The sequence below is a fragment of the Falco cherrug genome, chromosome 2, assembly GCF_023634085.1.
Source record: "Falco cherrug isolate bFalChe1 chromosome 2, bFalChe1.pri, whole genome shotgun sequence".
Classification (NCBI taxonomy): domain Eukaryota; kingdom Metazoa; phylum Chordata; class Aves; order Falconiformes; family Falconidae; genus Falco; species Falco cherrug.
Window position 1 is genome coordinate 75,612,862 of NC_073698.1, and position 16,916 is coordinate 75,629,777.

Here is a 16,916-nt window from a genome sequence, read left to right on the forward strand (position 1 = left end):
TTGGCGGCACACGTCTGCCCGTCGCGCGGGGGGCGGGAGGGGGGCCGCGGCCGCGCGCGTCAGTACGGCGGCTGTGAGGGCAAGCGCGAGCCAGGGCTCCTCCCCCCCCGCCGCCCGCCAGACGGTGGCTGAGGAGGCAGCGGGAGGGGATGGTGCGTCTGGGGGAGGCGGTGGCGGACGCCGCTCCGGCTCCTCCATCCCCGCCGCCGTCGCCATGGGTGTGAGTAGGGCCCCCCGGCCCGCGCAGATATGAGGTACAGCCCGCCGGCGGCGGGAGCGGGCGGGAGGGAGGCGGGGGACCCTCACTGGGAGGGGCGACGGTTCACCCCAGGCCAGCGGCGCCCGGCGGGCATCTGCGGTGGAGCGGCGGCGCCTCTGCCCCGCGCTCCCTCGGCCGCCCCCCGCCTCCGCGCGGTACCGGGGGCCGGGCGTGTCCCGGTACCCGGGCCCGCTGACAGGCGCCGGGTGCCCAGCACGGAGCGAGGCGCCCGGCTCATCCTCGTCTGCCCCAGCAGCCGTGGTCGTCGCCGGTGTGGGCGGCCCGGGGGTGGGCGCGGAGCCGTGAGGCGGGCGCCCACGGGATGCGCCCCCTGTGCGGGTCCGGCCCCGGCCGGCTGTGTGTGCACGCCGGCTGCTGCGCGCCGGGGCGGGCGCCGCTGCTTGCCTTCCTCGGGCTGGGCTTTTTTTACACTATTATTCTTTTTAATGTTTATTGGCACCTCACCAGGGTGGTTTTGGCCGATGCCGTTTTCGCAGCTACGGTTTTGTGGGTAGAGGAAAGCGGGGCAATGCGGCGGGGGGAGCGCCCCGCTTCGTGTGCGCTGGCTCGGCGATGGCACAGCCCCCGCCGTCACAAGACAGCCATCGCTCCCGGGGGGAGCCGTGTCCCGGCCGCCCGTGTCCTCCGGGGGATCTCGGACGTGGAATGCAGGGGGTGGGTTGTGCGGCTGCGGGTAGCGGGTTTCTCTTTACTGTGTTAAATAACGATTATTCCTGCCGCCTCCGTCCTCTGTGCTCCCTGCCCCTTCGACGCGTACGGTCCGCCCTAGTGCGAAGGGAAGTAGGAATGCTATCCCTGACGGCTTGGAAAGGGCACACGACCAATTGAACGAGGGAATGTTGTCAGGGCGTCAGGGAAAGGAAACCGGTATATGGTCAGTTTTTTGTCCCTTCGTTTCTGTTTGCCTCGGATTAGCAGACAACTTTGTGGATAATATTTCCTGTGGACATCTTTTGTTCTGGTTCGATCCAGCTGCTTCATTATTTTGAAAAAAATGTGGGTTTTGCTTTTAGAAAACAGTATTTTCTGTCAGCTCTACCTTTCTGTGGGGCATGGATGTCATGATAGGGAAAGCACTTGCATAGTACATTAAAGGATATTGTTAGTAAATAATTTTTGTTAGGAAAATAACTAGCATTCCCGATGTGATGGTGTGGTACTCAGTAAAGCAAGAAACACTGTTTTCCTCCACCCCTTCCCACCGCCCAGTTCTAAAGTATGCTTTTTGTTTTGAGCTTGTATGGCAGTAATTATTTAAGGTAATAACCTATGTATTTTAACAAAATATTTGAAGTCAGTTATTTTTTTCCTAAATCAAAAAGCAAAATTATATTTTAGATACTGATGACTCTGGAGAGTGTAGACTGCAGTGTTACTTCATGCTGTCTTTGACAACCTTTCTTTCTTTTGCCTTTTTGTTCTAGTAACCAGTAACTTCCCTCAATGAATACAACCTGGTGATATTTTTATACAGTACACTTGATAACATACCAATTAATTGATTACTGAATTATGTCTGTTTAAAATGCTCACATTGCATCTCCAAAGCCCTGCTTGAGCGAGTGAGGTATGGAAGGAGGAGTCTTGTATGTCAGCTGTATTCAGATTTCCAAGTACAGGAGTAGGGGGTGTACTTCCTTGTGGATGATGATGAGGTGTATTGATTACATACAGAAGTACAGGTAAAGAAAACAGATGCATTCTTTTTGTTAACTTATAATTTAGGATATGTAGTCATCTAGGCATTAGGCGTACATGTAAGTCAAAGCAGCTTGAGCCATTTTAGCTTGCGTGATTAGTACTTGTATGCTCTCAGTGATTTTGGCAGCTTTACAGGGGTCATGTTTCGTACAGATGAACTGTTTCTGAACAGTTTCTTCAGTGTATTAAGCTCGAACTTCATTTGAGCTGAGCAGGCTTCTCTTTGCACTTGCTGCTTGACAAACCATGCTTAATTCTTCGAGTTCTGGTGTTCTCTCTATAATATCCTTCTGTCTTTCGTTCCAGATAAGATCCTTTTCAGGGTAGCTGTGTTTTCTTGATAATTTTCGTTCATATCCTGGTTCAGTGAAATAACTACTTAGAGCAAAATAAGAATTGGTATCTCAAAATAAGCTAATGACCTGAAGTGCCTGCTCTGTTTCTTGCTGCTGTTAGCTGTTTGGTGGAAAGTCTATGTGCCCTTTCCTTAATACCTCTAATCATGCAATTAGGATAGATTTGGATTCAGGAAAGAATGTGAATCTAGCAATTAAATAATTCTAAATTATGATGTTGTATAGCCTTTTCAGGTCCATCTTTATACTGTAATCATGGATTGTAATTTTAGTTTTCAGTACGATAGCACCAGGGAAAATAGGAATATAAGCTATTTGTAGAATAAAAGGGAAAATAAAAAAGTTAAGGAAAATGTGAACAATGGCTTGAGGAGTGGGGAGAAGGTGGTCATGGGGAGTTACCAGCTATGAACATTTCTTTGTACTGTCTTTAGTAATAGAGTAGAATAAAACATAGCCAGACTGATTTGTATGTAGTACATGTTTCAGGTGGGGATGGCTCGGTAGTTAACAAGCATGGAGCCAAAGAGGTCAGATCTTTATTTTTATTTTTTACTGTAAAAATAAACAAAGATTGCTTCTGCTACTGTTATCTGCTAGAAACTTTGAATGCTTGTTGCTATTGTATTTAATACAGCTGCTGAACTTGAAATGCCCCCTACACAGTAAGTTGGTTTTGTTTTTACTTGCATAGCATGAAATTGGGTGGTGTGGTAGACAATTAGAAATTTGGTCCAGTCTGAGATCTAATGATAGATTACTTGTGAACACAAAACCTTACTGTGAGGTGCTAACATTTCTGTATGATATATGGCAAAAGTATTTACCCTGTCTTTAAGAGTACACTTTCTAAAATTGAAAAAAAAATGTAACGGGTTCCACTGATTATTTTTGGGTGTCATTTTGTTGTAGGTATGTCTTGGTATTTTAATTGCAGATTGCAGTATTCATAACTGTATTTGCCAATCCTTCATACAACAAAACAAAAATTGTATAGTTTTGGAGTGTACGTTTAGATGTCTAGTTAATCCACGTGTCTAGAACAAATCCCTAGCACTGTATGTGAGCAAGCGATAGAGGTGGTCAAGTTCTTGATAGTCCATGCATCATTTGTATAGGAGAGGTTAGTTTCTAATTACTTATCTTTAATGCTTTTCTACAACTGAAACTGGAATTTGTCTACTTCAGTTTCAGAGGATTAATAGAAAATGTAAGGACATTAAATAATTTTGTGTGGGGAGAAGTCAAGAGAGGTATCCTCTGTCTTCCCCAGGAAGAAAGTTTTGGGTTTTTTTAAATTTCTGATGCAAAAGATGCATTTTTACAACACTCCCTTCAGTGCAATCAGTCAAAACGCAGAAAAACTAAATGACGTAGTACATACTTGGTTTGGTTTTCTCTTATTAAATGTATTAATTTACATATGTTGGATATTATCTTTTTCATGCGCTGTTTCTAAGGTAATTGGCTTAATGCTAGGATTGCTTCAGGGGTCATCTTTCCTTTTCTCTGTAGGGTCAGCTTTTCACAAGTGTTGTGTTTGTAAAATGCGTGTCTAGAGTTTTGAAATACAATTCATTTCCTGAAACCTAAATCTCTGCTGTATATTTATCTTTCGCAGCAGTTCTCGATCTCCCCCCATTCTGTCTCACATAGTTGGTTGTGCCCACAGGATATCTGTGGTAACCACAGTTTTGACAGTTGAAGTCTAAATATTACGAACTTCCAAGAGTTAAGTTTTTGCGTGATGGCAATCCTTGAAAATCATGGGCTTGATGGTATGTTCTAGTATTATAGATAAATATACCAGTGCTAATATTATAGCAAGCCCTAGTAATACTATTAAAATATTTAATTATTAAATTATTAAAATAATTTCAGTGAAGACCTGTTGTCTCAAGAGTTCAGGTTTTCCTTTGCATTTTGATGGGTAGATCCTAATTTCCATGGGGTTTCTTTACCTAAATATCTTTTAAGGATCTAGACCTGAGGATGACTGATCTACTGTAAGTGACTGGACAGTGGTTTATCTTCGCATCATTTCAAGATACATTTTACATTGCTTCACATAAATGCACGGTTTGTAGTAATAGTTGTTAATATACTTCCAAAATGCACATAACACGTGGGTTTAAATACATGGTTTCTGAGAGGGGGTTCCTGGTGAGCCACCCGAAGCGATTGGGACTTCTTTGGAGGACTCATAGCGAAACTCCTTTGTGTAGTACATTGCTTTCTGTACTTCCATACTTAACTGTAAATAATATTTACAACAATTAAATATACCCATGGCCCGTGACCTTGAGGTATATGTGAGGACTTGTTTACAGCATTTAGAATATTTCTAACTCAAACCACACACAATAAATCTAAAATAGTATCTTTGGACCAGTTTACTGGTCTGCTTATCTTTTAGCCATACTTTCTAAAGATGATTCTAAAGATTACAAAAGTAATTCCCACATTTTACAACTGAGAATAAAACAGTGGGAAGTCAAGTTTTTGATGGAATATATACTTCATAGTAGAAACTTACAGCTGGAATCGCATGTGCTGTGACCAGGTAGTCTGGATTTCCCAACATACTTGATAGTTAACCACAGTTTTTATCTTTTTGTTCTGGTCCTACACTTTTTAGAGGATGAAGCAGTCAATTTCTGACTGTTTAGTGTTGTGATTTAGTTTTATTTAAGTTTTTACTCAACAGTGTGTTAGGCATAACAAAATTACCTTCACTGTATTAACTACCCACAGATAACTTCAACATAATTTTTAAGACTTAAAGGACTAAAATAAACATCTCTGCATTAAAATTAAAGCTGTATTTGTGAGCACTTACTGAAGATACTGAGTGGCAAGTAACATAGAAAACAGTTTTCCAGTTTCTCAAATCTGACAGCCAGAGTTTCTGTGCTGATAGTTTTATTAGGATTTGAGGACCACCACTGTAATAGCTTATCGGCAGGCAGTTTTCCTTGTCTCTGATCACAAAGCAAGGGCAAAACCATGTGTAGAACCTTGTTAAGATTTTGAGGTAAAGACCGCATGCTAAGTCTTAAATGATACATTAAATGTATCAAAACCTGTAAATCAGTTACAGTTTTACAACATGTTACAAAGGTTTGTCAATGGTAGCAGATATGCTAATTGAATTGTTGCATTCCTTCTGTGATTCTGAAAGCCTGCTAAGATCCAAAGGTACCCATGTTAGAGTTGCATTGGAGAAAAAAGAACTTTTATTAATTTCTGATAGTACTTTTAAGTCTGTCAGTGAATACCTAGAAACAGTATATGAGAAAAATAATAAAATTATGTCTAGTTGTAAGTTTAAGAAAGAGCAACCACCCATCTTGGGGCTAAAAGAAACAAAGGTATCTATTGTTTTCTAAATAATGCTTATCCTGGGAAGTATACATTAACTTTTTGTTAGTTGCCCTGTCAGTTGAACTGTAAAGGAGAAATTCAGTATTGACTGCTATGAAGGTAATTCAACTGTATGTCCATACAGAATAGAACAGTCTTGGATGCCCATTTAGCTGAAGAAACTGTGTAAAGTCAGCTGAATGCTTAACTTTCAAAGGTCAAGGTGAATTTATACAAGGACACTTGGATGCTTATCAGTGATGGCTGTCTTCATATTATGGTATAACTTAACACTTATAGTTGGGTTTTGGAAACTTAGTGCTTGTATGTTAGCTGTTCATATGCTTGATCTGAAAACTGAAGATACGATTGAGCTAATTTAGTGTTTTGAGGTGTTTAAATAAAAAAAGTCTCTTATTAGTAACTGTAAAAATATATTTTCATGTTTCCTAGCTATGTATTACAATTTCAAATTCACAAGCACAGGAATATGGACTGCCCTGTAAACTGTGAGGTATAATATTGTAAGTTTTTTAAAGTAAGTTTTTTGATAGGTCATGGCAGGATTGGTCAAAACTTCAGTGTTATCTTTTCTGCCAGTCTTGCAGCCAAAGATGAGAAAGGCTGAACAGATCCTAGTTGCAGTTATGTTACACAATATTTAGATATTAGCTTCACATTGTTAAGCCCTCATCCTGCAAGCTATTCTGTATGAACATGAGCTTGTGCTCATACAAAGCTGGCAGTTGAAGAGAATCTGTTGCAATATATAGATGCACCTGTGAAGAGTTCCCTGCAAGCATGCGGCCTTCAGCTGTGTACAGATGGATTCCTGTGTTTGTGGTGAGGAGATTGACAGAAGCTCAATTACCCAGTCTAAGGTTCTAATAGCTTCCATAAATCTTCAGGATATTTTTGGGAAGTAAGATTTCTTTCTTTCTTACAGAGAATCATAAACGAAAGCTGACAACTTCAGAGTTCTGTTTTGTAATAAAATGTCAGTAGTTTGGCCATTACCAAAGGGGATGGCGTAATAGTTTGATTTCTTGAACAAAATACTGACTTTTTTTTTCTTTGAATCACGTGTGAGTCCCAGTTGGATAAACTTGGCGCTCTGGTTTTCTCAGGCAGACAGGTAGACTCCTGTGATATTCAAATTTGGGGTTTTTATTTGTTTTTGCATGGGCATCCAGTGTAATTGGTTTTTTTTAGGTAACAGTTCTCTGGTCTGGTCCTTCTGTGCACCTGCTATACCTGTGCTGCTGCGATGTTTGCTTTCCTAGCTCCTTGCTTTCACCAGTCAACATTCTTCTTATCTATTCTTTTTTTCTTCTTTTTTCTCTCTTATATCTGGGTTGGTTTTTTTCACTTTAATGGGCCTATATATGTCAGTAGTATCTGAAGGGTGGCAGGTGTTCTTTCCTACTTAAGCTTTGTTTTTTGATATTAATTGATTTTGTTCCATTGATGTTTGTAAGAACCAATCCCAGCAAGGAAAGACTGTAAAATAAACTACTGGAAAGAGTTTGTAGAGCTGCCTGAAATACTTTTAAAATTTTCTCACAAAGCAGCATTCCATTTTAATACCTCTGTTCTTCAGTGTATGCTCAAATTGCAGAATAGCATAATAAACAATGAGAAGGAAGACTTTTTTGGTACAATGAAGTTGTGTGGATTTCAGTTGCTGTAGGTGTTTGGGCAAATACTAACTTTAAAAACCAGACACGTAACAAGGTTCTCCCCCATTCTTTTCCAACTATTCCTTATAGTTGTCTCTTTTTAATTCTGGTTTGTAAAACTCTAAAGTCAGAGGAAGACGTCAAAACATAGAAGTGTTAAAATAGTAAGCAATCTAATAAGCTTGTAAAAGAACAAATACCAACCTACTGTTGAACATAATATGCTAATTTTAAGAAATATGATAGAAATTAAGTTTGTCTTGTAGATCATGTCTGCTGAAAAGTGATACTGCTTCAAGGAAATATTGCCAAACTGTGCTGAGTGGCCAGAGGAAAAAGGCAAATGCATTTCATTTTTTTGTGTGGTGTAGCACTTGCCTAGCTGTAACATTGGCATTACTGATAAGCTCTAACTGGCTGAGGTCAGGAGACATTGGCTTATCAGTATGTCTGTCTTAATGTTCAAAATTCCTGTTTGCCAAGAGTCCTTCAGATGGCATTAGTTGTACAAAGAGGCTGATATTGGACTTCTTCTGAAGAGATCTTTAGTTGATGTGGAACTAAAATAGTTGTATCCTCCCACTCTAATAGTGGGTTCCTCCCACTATTGGGCCATTATGGTCTCTGAACCAGGCTTGCTGATAGGAAGCTGCTGAGGGTGTTATCCCTGCTCAGAACATGCTTCATTATCAAGTTCTTATCAGATTAATCTGAATGTTGTTGAGGCTTGTATAGCATTTTCATTTTAACAGTTCCATGCTTTTTTGATTAATTAGTCATCATTTTTGCAAAATCAGAAGTTATAGATGAACTGTTAAGTCCCATAGCTCTGCACAATAACTGGAATCCACTATTGTGAAACAAATATGAAATACTCCAGATACAGTGCTGATTTTAACATGTCAAATGCAGCAATGGATTGATTCCTTAAATGTGTTGCAAATGTACATTTGGTGCTACTATTTAAACTCAACATCTAAATCTGAAGGGATTGCTTAAAATGTGTGTTCTCTATAGATGATGCAAACAAAATAATTTTGGTTTGTGGTTGGTTTTTTTTTTTTTGGAAGGAGCAAAGAAGATGCATCCTTTTGAGTCAAGTACTCAATGCTATTCTGAACTGCTGACATGCTATTGTATGACTTTTAAAAAATTAGCTTATTTGTATTAACTAGTTGGGTGAGTTTAACCTGAATGGTTTAACCTGCTGTTATTTTAGAACTTACAAACAAACCCATCAGTATTTACATAATAACCCAGAAATGTCCCTAAGTAAAACTGTCTTCTAACTAAAAAACCCACAACCAAAGCCTCTCCAAACTTACCGGATGTGTTCTACAGACTTATGTAAGATCTTGATGGTTTGGTGCCCATTACTATTCTTCCTCTCTCTTAGGAAATCTGGCAAAGTTTTATTTTAATTTCTTTGTGTTACCTAAGACTTTTCATGTGATGTTATTGGGAAGATCCTGGTGAAGACTGTGGACTAGTTAGTGATAGCATTTGTACGGGCAGTTAAATGGAATTTGAAACCTAAATTTGCATTGGAAGCCTGTTGTCCAGAACCAAGTGGTAGTATTTGACATGCTGTGTGAGTAAGAAAGAAATAAAGGAATATTGGTTTAACAAAAGCAGCATAGTATTTTTTTGGGGGTGTGTGCATCTGAGACTAGCTGTTTTAGTATCAGAACATCTTAATGCCCCCAGATTAGAGCTACTGGTGTTGTGGGAGAAAAATAGAAAAGTTTGAAAATACTTGAAAGGCCTTTCTTCAAAAGAAAGAAGGCAAGCCTTTCCGATTTGAACATCACATGATCCTATGGAGTCTAACTCTTAATTTGGGTAAGGTCTTTGGACAGCAAAGACTAATTTTGATGTGTTATGGTATCTCTGGGTATTTAGGCACCATTGTTTACGTTGTTGCTTGCTTCTTTGTCAAACTACAGCATAAAACTTTAGGTTTCAATATGAGATTTCAGAATTTTATGGGCAGGTGACAAACTGGTAGGATCTATGCTGGTTTCACTCTGCTCCTGCTTGTTTCTTGATACAGACCTTGGAGTCCTTACTGGGAAAGGAGAATTGTGGGACTAAAAAGGGTAGGAATATGTAGAATCATTTTTCTTTTTTCCTTCCTGGTCTCACCACTTGCTTGGAGGCAAGGATAAGAGAAATGGAGCTGTGACCTTTCTGCATCTTGGCTCTTACTAGTTGTTGGCTTGAGGAATTGAACGTATTCCAGGGATGACATGTTAGCTGAAATTTCAGCAGACTGAAAGACTGTAGTCTTTTCAGCTGGTAGTTGTTTCTGGATACTCGGTAGGCTCCATTGATAGCGGAATAATAAACCTTCTGCCTATTGTGTGTTGTGGAATTTTAAGGACTTTTGTATAAGAGGGAGGATTCTTCCTTTGGTGGTTTTGATAGATGATACAGTTTCTGTAACCAGCAAGCATATGAAGCTTCAGAAATAATTTTGCATTTTTTTTTCCTGCTTTACATGCTTCAAGCAGGAAAATGTTACACTGTAGCTCCAAGGAAAAGGGGATTCCCTGCTGGAGCTGCTTAATTCCTAGTTTCTGGAATTTGTTATGGCAATGCCAAGTTCCTGCTTTTCTTGGCTTACCTTGATGCAGTCCTGAATTAAACCACCTGGGTTTAGTTAGGAAAAGCAAAGTACAGGCTAGCTGGGGCAGGGCAACAACTAGATTAAAATAGCTTTCCGGAGTGTATGTAGGGAATATAGTCATGCTGAATCTCTTAAATGGTCATCTTCAAAATCAAAATTAGGCATTCTGCTTGGGAAGTTCAAAACAGTGACAGAAATGTAGTCTTTTTTTTTTTTTTAAAAAAAAAAAACCAACAAAAACAACAAACAACACAAACTGTCAAAAACCTGCAAGAACAAATCAAGAACGTTGACTTTACTAAACTTTGTGCTCTGAAATGAAACCTAGGAAGACCACATATTGAAATTATTGTGAAATTTCATTTCCTTTTATATGCTTTATTATTCTTTCCCAGCTTCAAAAAGGAAAAAAAAAAAAGGGGAGGGGGAAAAATAATAAACTAAACAACAACAAAACCAGTTAATTGAATCCTCCAAAGAGAACAATGCTTGCAATTGCTCTCCACCTGAGATACTTTTTAGCTAGAAAGGTTTAAAAAGACAGTGAAAATAAAGGGCAAGAAAAGGGCAGAGGGCTAGAAATAGCCAGGGTACACCAGTATGCAGATTTCCAAACTTAGTTTGGTTCGATTCTCATTTTTAGGGTGGTAGCATCAATTTCCAGTTCTGTACAAGGCCATGAACAATAGGAAACCCTTGGCTTTTCTGGTAGTCCTCAGGTACTTTTCTGAAGTAAGCAGACATGCTCTACAGCTGGGAAAGAGAGATGGAAAAACACTAGGTTAACAAAATTAGCCGAAGAGGAAAAATGGGATCCTGTCTTAACTAAGGTATTGTATCTGCCTGCTGAGTTCATTTGTTATCCCTGTACTATGTTATGGAACCAGATGCATATAATTACCAATAATTCCATCTTGTATTAGCTTGGCTTTGTCTCTCATTAAAGATTAAAGACTTTGTTCTATGAAGATTTAGGTAGAAACAAAGCCCTATTGCGATGAAAAGAAACAGACAGGTTATCTAGTTAGGTGGCTTCCACCTTTCTTTTGGTTTGTAGACCTCTAAAATAAGTCTTCTGGAGTATACGCACTTTGGGACAATGTATATAAACTTAATATTAGGCTAGATCTTTCTTAGTTATTTTTGCAGATTACCTAGACGTTTCCTGTGTCTTGTATATGGGATAAGGGAAACAATGCTTTTGAATTCTCGTGGTCTCTCATTCTTGTTTTGCTAATAAAAATGCTTTAGCTGATGTGCTTATAGGCATACACTAGGGAGATTGAACCTTGTTATAGATAGGCACATCAGGAAACTTACAGCAGGAGTGTTTGCATCTAAACAAAGACACAACCAAATTACTGCTTTCTTTTGAGAGCTTACAGAATCCAGATTACTTATATGCGCAACTACCACTGTGGAGCTGACATGTTCATGTGACTTTTGAATCTCCAGAAGATTTCTTAATAGACTCTTACAGGGGACATAGAAGTATTAATAAAGTTGGTCTGATAGTCATGTGGTGATGGGAGTAACCAGTGTGGAAAAAAGTCTCACAGAAGTGCTACTTCAGAGGAGATGCTTTTTAAAGAGTGATGGTAACAGCAACTTACATACCTACAATTTGTGTGTGTGTGTCTATTTACCTGTTCTTGGTTATCTGATTTGTTTTAAATTGTCCTAGTTTTGTTATGACCTCAGACTTGCACTGTGTCTTGAATCACAGCAGTGAACATACATTTCTCCTCCCACTAGGAACAGGTTAAATTTGTTGGGAAAGTATCTGGCAGTTGTATTCAGTTCATTCTGTTTGAAAAATATCTCAGCAGCTGGTTGCTATAGAATCATTATCTCTTCCAGATTTTAATGTTTAGGGGGTTGGATACAGTGCGGAGGTTATTGGCAAGGTAACTGAAAAAATGTGTTCTTTCTCTTGGGATGATGCTGGCTTAGTGCCTCTTTGTAGGACTACTTTATTACTGTTTTTCAATGGTTTGCATGAACAGTGCTGTTGGTGGATGCTGTGACCTCTGGCACTGTGTATCAGGTTACTCATATTCTTGGCCAGGCTGTAGCATTTTAATGCTATGGCTCATTTTTTTTCCCCCTTGTATCTTTGTGCATCAGTTCAGTTGGTACACCAAGCTAGACATAAGCATTTAAAAATGAGGTTTAACTGAGTCTGTTATAGGTCTGCAACACTTTGCACTAAACCAGTAACAAAATTGGATCTCTCTTGCAACCGTTAGATACCACTTGGAACAGCTAGGATCCCCCACCCTTTGGGTTTTTGGGTTTTGGCTTTTTTTCTTCATAGTGCATAATTCACAAATGATTTAGGCATGTCGCTGGGACTTGATGCTCTGATACTGCTGTTTTCCAAAGCAGATGAATTCTCCTGTTACAGAGAGAACCTTTTCCAGGGTTCAATTGAATTGCCATATGTAGTCCTCTAGAAGATGAAATCTTAAGGATTTGCCTATATAATAAAATCTTTTTTATTATTCAGAAATAAATAATCCTGAAACATAGGCTATGATCAGGGTGGTTCATGCACTTCGTCTATTATCCCTTTCGAATTTTTTTAAGAATGGCCTTCTCTCAAGGATGTAAGCCATGTGTATGGTTCTAATGCCTGTATATTGTTTGTGTGGCCAGGCAGGTATGTTTAGTTCTGTCTTAGTATTCTAAATGTTTTAGTTCAGGAAGTGGTCTGATAGCTTTCTTGTCAGAAAGGAAATTAATTTCATGGAAAGACCCATGGAAGACTACCCAAAATTTGAAGTATGTTAGTATAGGGGAACAGAAAACTTACTACTCTGTTTGTGTAGCCTGATGTCAGCCACTAGCTGTCATTTCTAGCTTTAGTTCTGACATACCAGTCTGTGTTTCAAGAAAGTTTTCCTCCCTCTTCCATTGCTGTTAGATGGTAGGTTTCTTCATAGTATTTCCTGACAAGTAAATAGTACCCATTGTCCTGAGGTATTACATTTTCTTGTTAGTCTTCAATGTTTGCACTGTTACCCAGTTTCTTTGCCTTAACTTCAACTTTATTCTTCCAACTGGTACCTTCAGTTCTCTTGGGGATTTTAACACTGCATGCTTTGACAATGTACCGGCTGCTGGCAATCAGATTTCTTGAGGCCTCTGTTAAGACTTCATTTTTGGGCTGTTAAACCAAGAGGAACTTTTCAAAAGGTGAAAGTAATGATTGCAGGGTTGGAAGATGCTGATTTTTCTGCTGGGCCTAATTCAAAATTCTTTCTTTTTTTTTTTAGCATCTCAAAGGAACTGGAGGTGCTGGTTTGTTTGTTTTGTTTTTTTTTCTTTCTCCCTACTTCTCAAGCATTCCAATTTTCAGCTGTAAAAGCAGTGATTAAATGAGCCATAGACAAATGTGTGTTGCAGGTACTTGTGTTATTCTCTCAATTGTCATCATGTATTTGGCATTTAAGAACCAGTAGTCAAAATAATTAGTGAGATTTTTCAGCAGGTCTTGACGTAAGAACATGAACTGTTGCTATATGGTAGAACTCCTGTAGCTTGAAACAGTTCTTGTGGACATTGCTGGAGAATTAAAAATATAAAGGAAAAAGAAAAGTGTGTGAGTAAATGGCTTGTTCAGTCTAGAATGTCAGTGCATCTCTTGGCAATGCTTGCTGGCGGGCTTTATTGAGGATTACTTGCTGCTTTTTTCTCCTTTAAGCATATGAACTGGCATTTTTTTACTGGAATTTTTTCTTGCATAATTTGGGATTTCCTGCTTAGAAGTTGCACTAAAACAGCTGTACACTGAAAGAGTACTTTGAGTACTTGGGTTCTGGAACTGTCAGCAGCAGTATTTAAACAGATGAGAACTGAGGCATGTTCATGTAATCCTATCTCTAATGGGTACTTTATTGCTTATTGATGTGAGAAAGTAAAGTTGAATTGACTTACATATCAGATTTATGCTAGTGGTGCTCTGTAAGCTTTAAAAGTGATGGAAAAGAGTACTGTAGCTTTAGGAAAATTAGTTATTGTCACTGGGTTTTCAGAGGAAATTAATTTAACAATCTTACTCTTGCTGTGTCCCACACTTATTATAATTTACTGCTTCACAGTACCTCTTAAGACTGTTTACAACTTCGGAACTGAACATGCCTAATAGAAAATGCTGTATATCATACTTGGCATATTTAGTGCCTCCACTGGTTCTTGATTAGACATGTATTCATTGTTCTGATGCCAAATAATAGTTGAGTATTACTACCTTTATCTTTCCCCAAGGGGGACAAGCTAATATTGAGGCAAAAGTTCAGATTCTTTCCCCTGCAGGTAACCAAATCTTCTTTCCAATAAATTCATTTTGTCTTTTGCCTTTCATTTCAAGTGCCAGTAAATGCCATGTATATTTTTCAGAAAACTAGACTGTTGAATTTTTGAGAAAGGTGCTTTTTTTTTTGTCTGATGGTTTCATTGTAAGTGCTTTAGTATTAGGTTTTTGAGTAGCTGAAATATTGACAACTTAATTTTTAATGTAAAACACCTTTAGCCTACACTTTTCCTACAGACAAGTGACTACAAGAAAATCTTGCTTGCCGTTTTAGAAGGTAACTTATTAGCTGTAATGATTGGTGAAGTAGATGCTTCATTATACTGGCAATTTTCTTTTTCAGGTCTTAACTTAGAAGGTAAATAATCAGAAATGTATTTTTAGAATCCAAAGTTTATTTTTAAAATCTTGTTAGTTGCCAACTCATAAGAGTATGCTGTGCTGTACTGCAGCCAGCCAGTGTGAGCTGAAAAATTACTGCTGAATGTACTGCCAATTATGCTAGCCTCTGCTCTTTCAAGCTTCCTTCACAGCTGTCCCCAAGCCTCTTCTGATGATATCTCTGCTGCAGAAAATGGCCCTCAAGCTATCTTCTGTTGGAGTCATAAGACTCAGTTTTCAAGGTAAACTTGCCCCTATTTTTAACAAGCCAGATGGAGAAATAAAGTATTCCTGATTCAAGAGTGAAAGCACCCTAAAAGTTGCTGTAGCTTCTGGAGCAGGTTGAATGAATGGAGACTGTAATCATTTTAGCTGTCAGGTTTTAATCCTGTACTGCAAGTGTGAGCTATAAACTGTGCAAGCTTGTGTTTCTCCTGTGCTATAAATTCTACAAACTTTTCATATCTATCATACTTGCATGAAGGTATGTTAATGTATTTGTAATGAAAAATAAATCTCATTTGTAATTTTAAACTACAGATTTCTGCTATTTCTTCCCATATGTGTGTGTGTATATATATATACACAGACATGTAAACCTGATTCACGACCTGCAGATGTGGTCCTGTTAGTGAGGTGGGTTCCTGTTCTTACAATACAAAGAGGTTCCCCTTTCTCTAAGCTGTTTTTGGTACCTAGCAATATTGTTTTAGAATAGATGAATACTAAGTGCCTGTTTGAATGACCAAAAAGTAGAGAATCTTGAAAAACTAATGTTACTTAATATATTTTTTAGAAGAAATGTTATTAGGGTACTGTTTTCAATTTGTGAGAAGTGATAACTGGATTAGGTATGACATATGTTTGCCATGGATACTGTATTCTCTGGGCTGGAAACCAAGTGACTTATGAGAACTGCTTAGTCAAATTAGATTAGTAGATTACAGTCACCTAAACAGCTAGAAAAAACTAGAATCCTCTATGCAAAGTCCCATTTTAAAATGGGAGGACTCCTATTTTAAAAACAGGACTTGAAAACTGGTCAGCCAGAGTATAAAAAACGTACCATTTTAAAAGGCAGAAGAATTTCTTAAATCTACTTTTTAAAATTTGAGAAAGATTAAAACTGTTGCAAGTAAGAAATGTCCCTTTGCATCAGGAGAACTAATTCACTAAAATATTTCCAGTATGCATGGTAGCATATGTAGAACGTCCCTTCTGTTATATATAATAAAATGTTTTTTCAACCTTACTGCATGTGTGCACACGTATATTTTATGTGAGCTGTTTATTTGAGAATCTTTCTGAGCTTCAGCTGCATGCTTTATCCTGAACTTGAAATCAGCGTAGAAAGGAAGGAGCTGTCTTGTGGTTGAGCTCAAGGACTAGTGTTTTTGGGTGGGTTTTTTTTTTTTTGTTTGTTTGGGAGACATACCAGTATATTGGTTGCTATCAGTGTGTGTCTTTCATATTATCAATCTTGAAACCATAAGAGAGAATAATATGCTGAAGATGCACAAGTTAAATCAGTTTTTCAGGAGCTTGAGCTGTAGTTGTTAACAAAGCATGGGAAATAACATTCTGTAATTTCTTTTATGGTGTTACTGATGACAAGATTAAAAATTGAGAGAAAGTAGACAGCTTCATAGCCTTTGTAATTATGTAACAAACACTACAGATTACATTTTTTAGTGTGGTTATTTCCTCTTTATAGACTTAGATTTTAGGCATGGGATTCTAATTTTAGTGAGGATGATACAAATTTCTTGACTTAGTCCCAGGATTTCACTCGTTAACTGTTTAAATTGATATTAGAGGTGGCATTTCTGCCTGATGCCCTGCAAATCGTGGTGTTGTCTTAACAGACGCTAACTTTCACTGAACCAAAGTAAGTTCATGGCAACAAACATACCAAGAGAAAACTGTCTGGGTGAGATTTAGTGCTGATGACTTTTGTAGGAATTTAAAGTTCATGCATTTAACAAAATGGCTGGAGTCTTGTTCAGCATCGGTGTCCTAACAAGAATCTTGTTCAGGGCTTGTATTGTGATGGAAGATGAAAAAGAAGGGGTCTTGCAATCCTGTTGACTACTTTCAAAAAAGAAATACACTAATCTCTAGGCAAGTCAGATCCTGAAACAAAGTTCTGTGTTCAGATCATAATTTTGTGTCATCAGTGGGTGATGGGTGTAACATAATCTTCTAAGCATAT

The 16,916-nt window shown here is 38.6% G+C and overlaps 1 protein-coding gene across 6 annotated transcripts in view; it reads left to right on the plus strand.

Moving 5' to 3' along the window:
- The window catches only part of ITSN1 (intersectin 1), a 136,610-nt gene that overhangs the window by 231 nt on the left and 119,463 nt on the right, over positions 1-16,916 (plus strand). For 2 of the 6 annotated variants that reach the window (XM_055702616.1, XM_055702619.1), the window contains exon 1: positions 74-254. The exons of 1 other annotated variant lie outside the window; for it this stretch is intronic. The gene's annotated coding sequence lies outside the window, so the exon portion shown is untranslated. Of the gene's footprint in view, positions 1-73; positions 255-16,916 lie in introns of those variants that run through there. 3 more of the 6 variants (XM_055702620.1, XM_055702621.1, XM_055702618.1) reach the window with 2 other exon arrangements.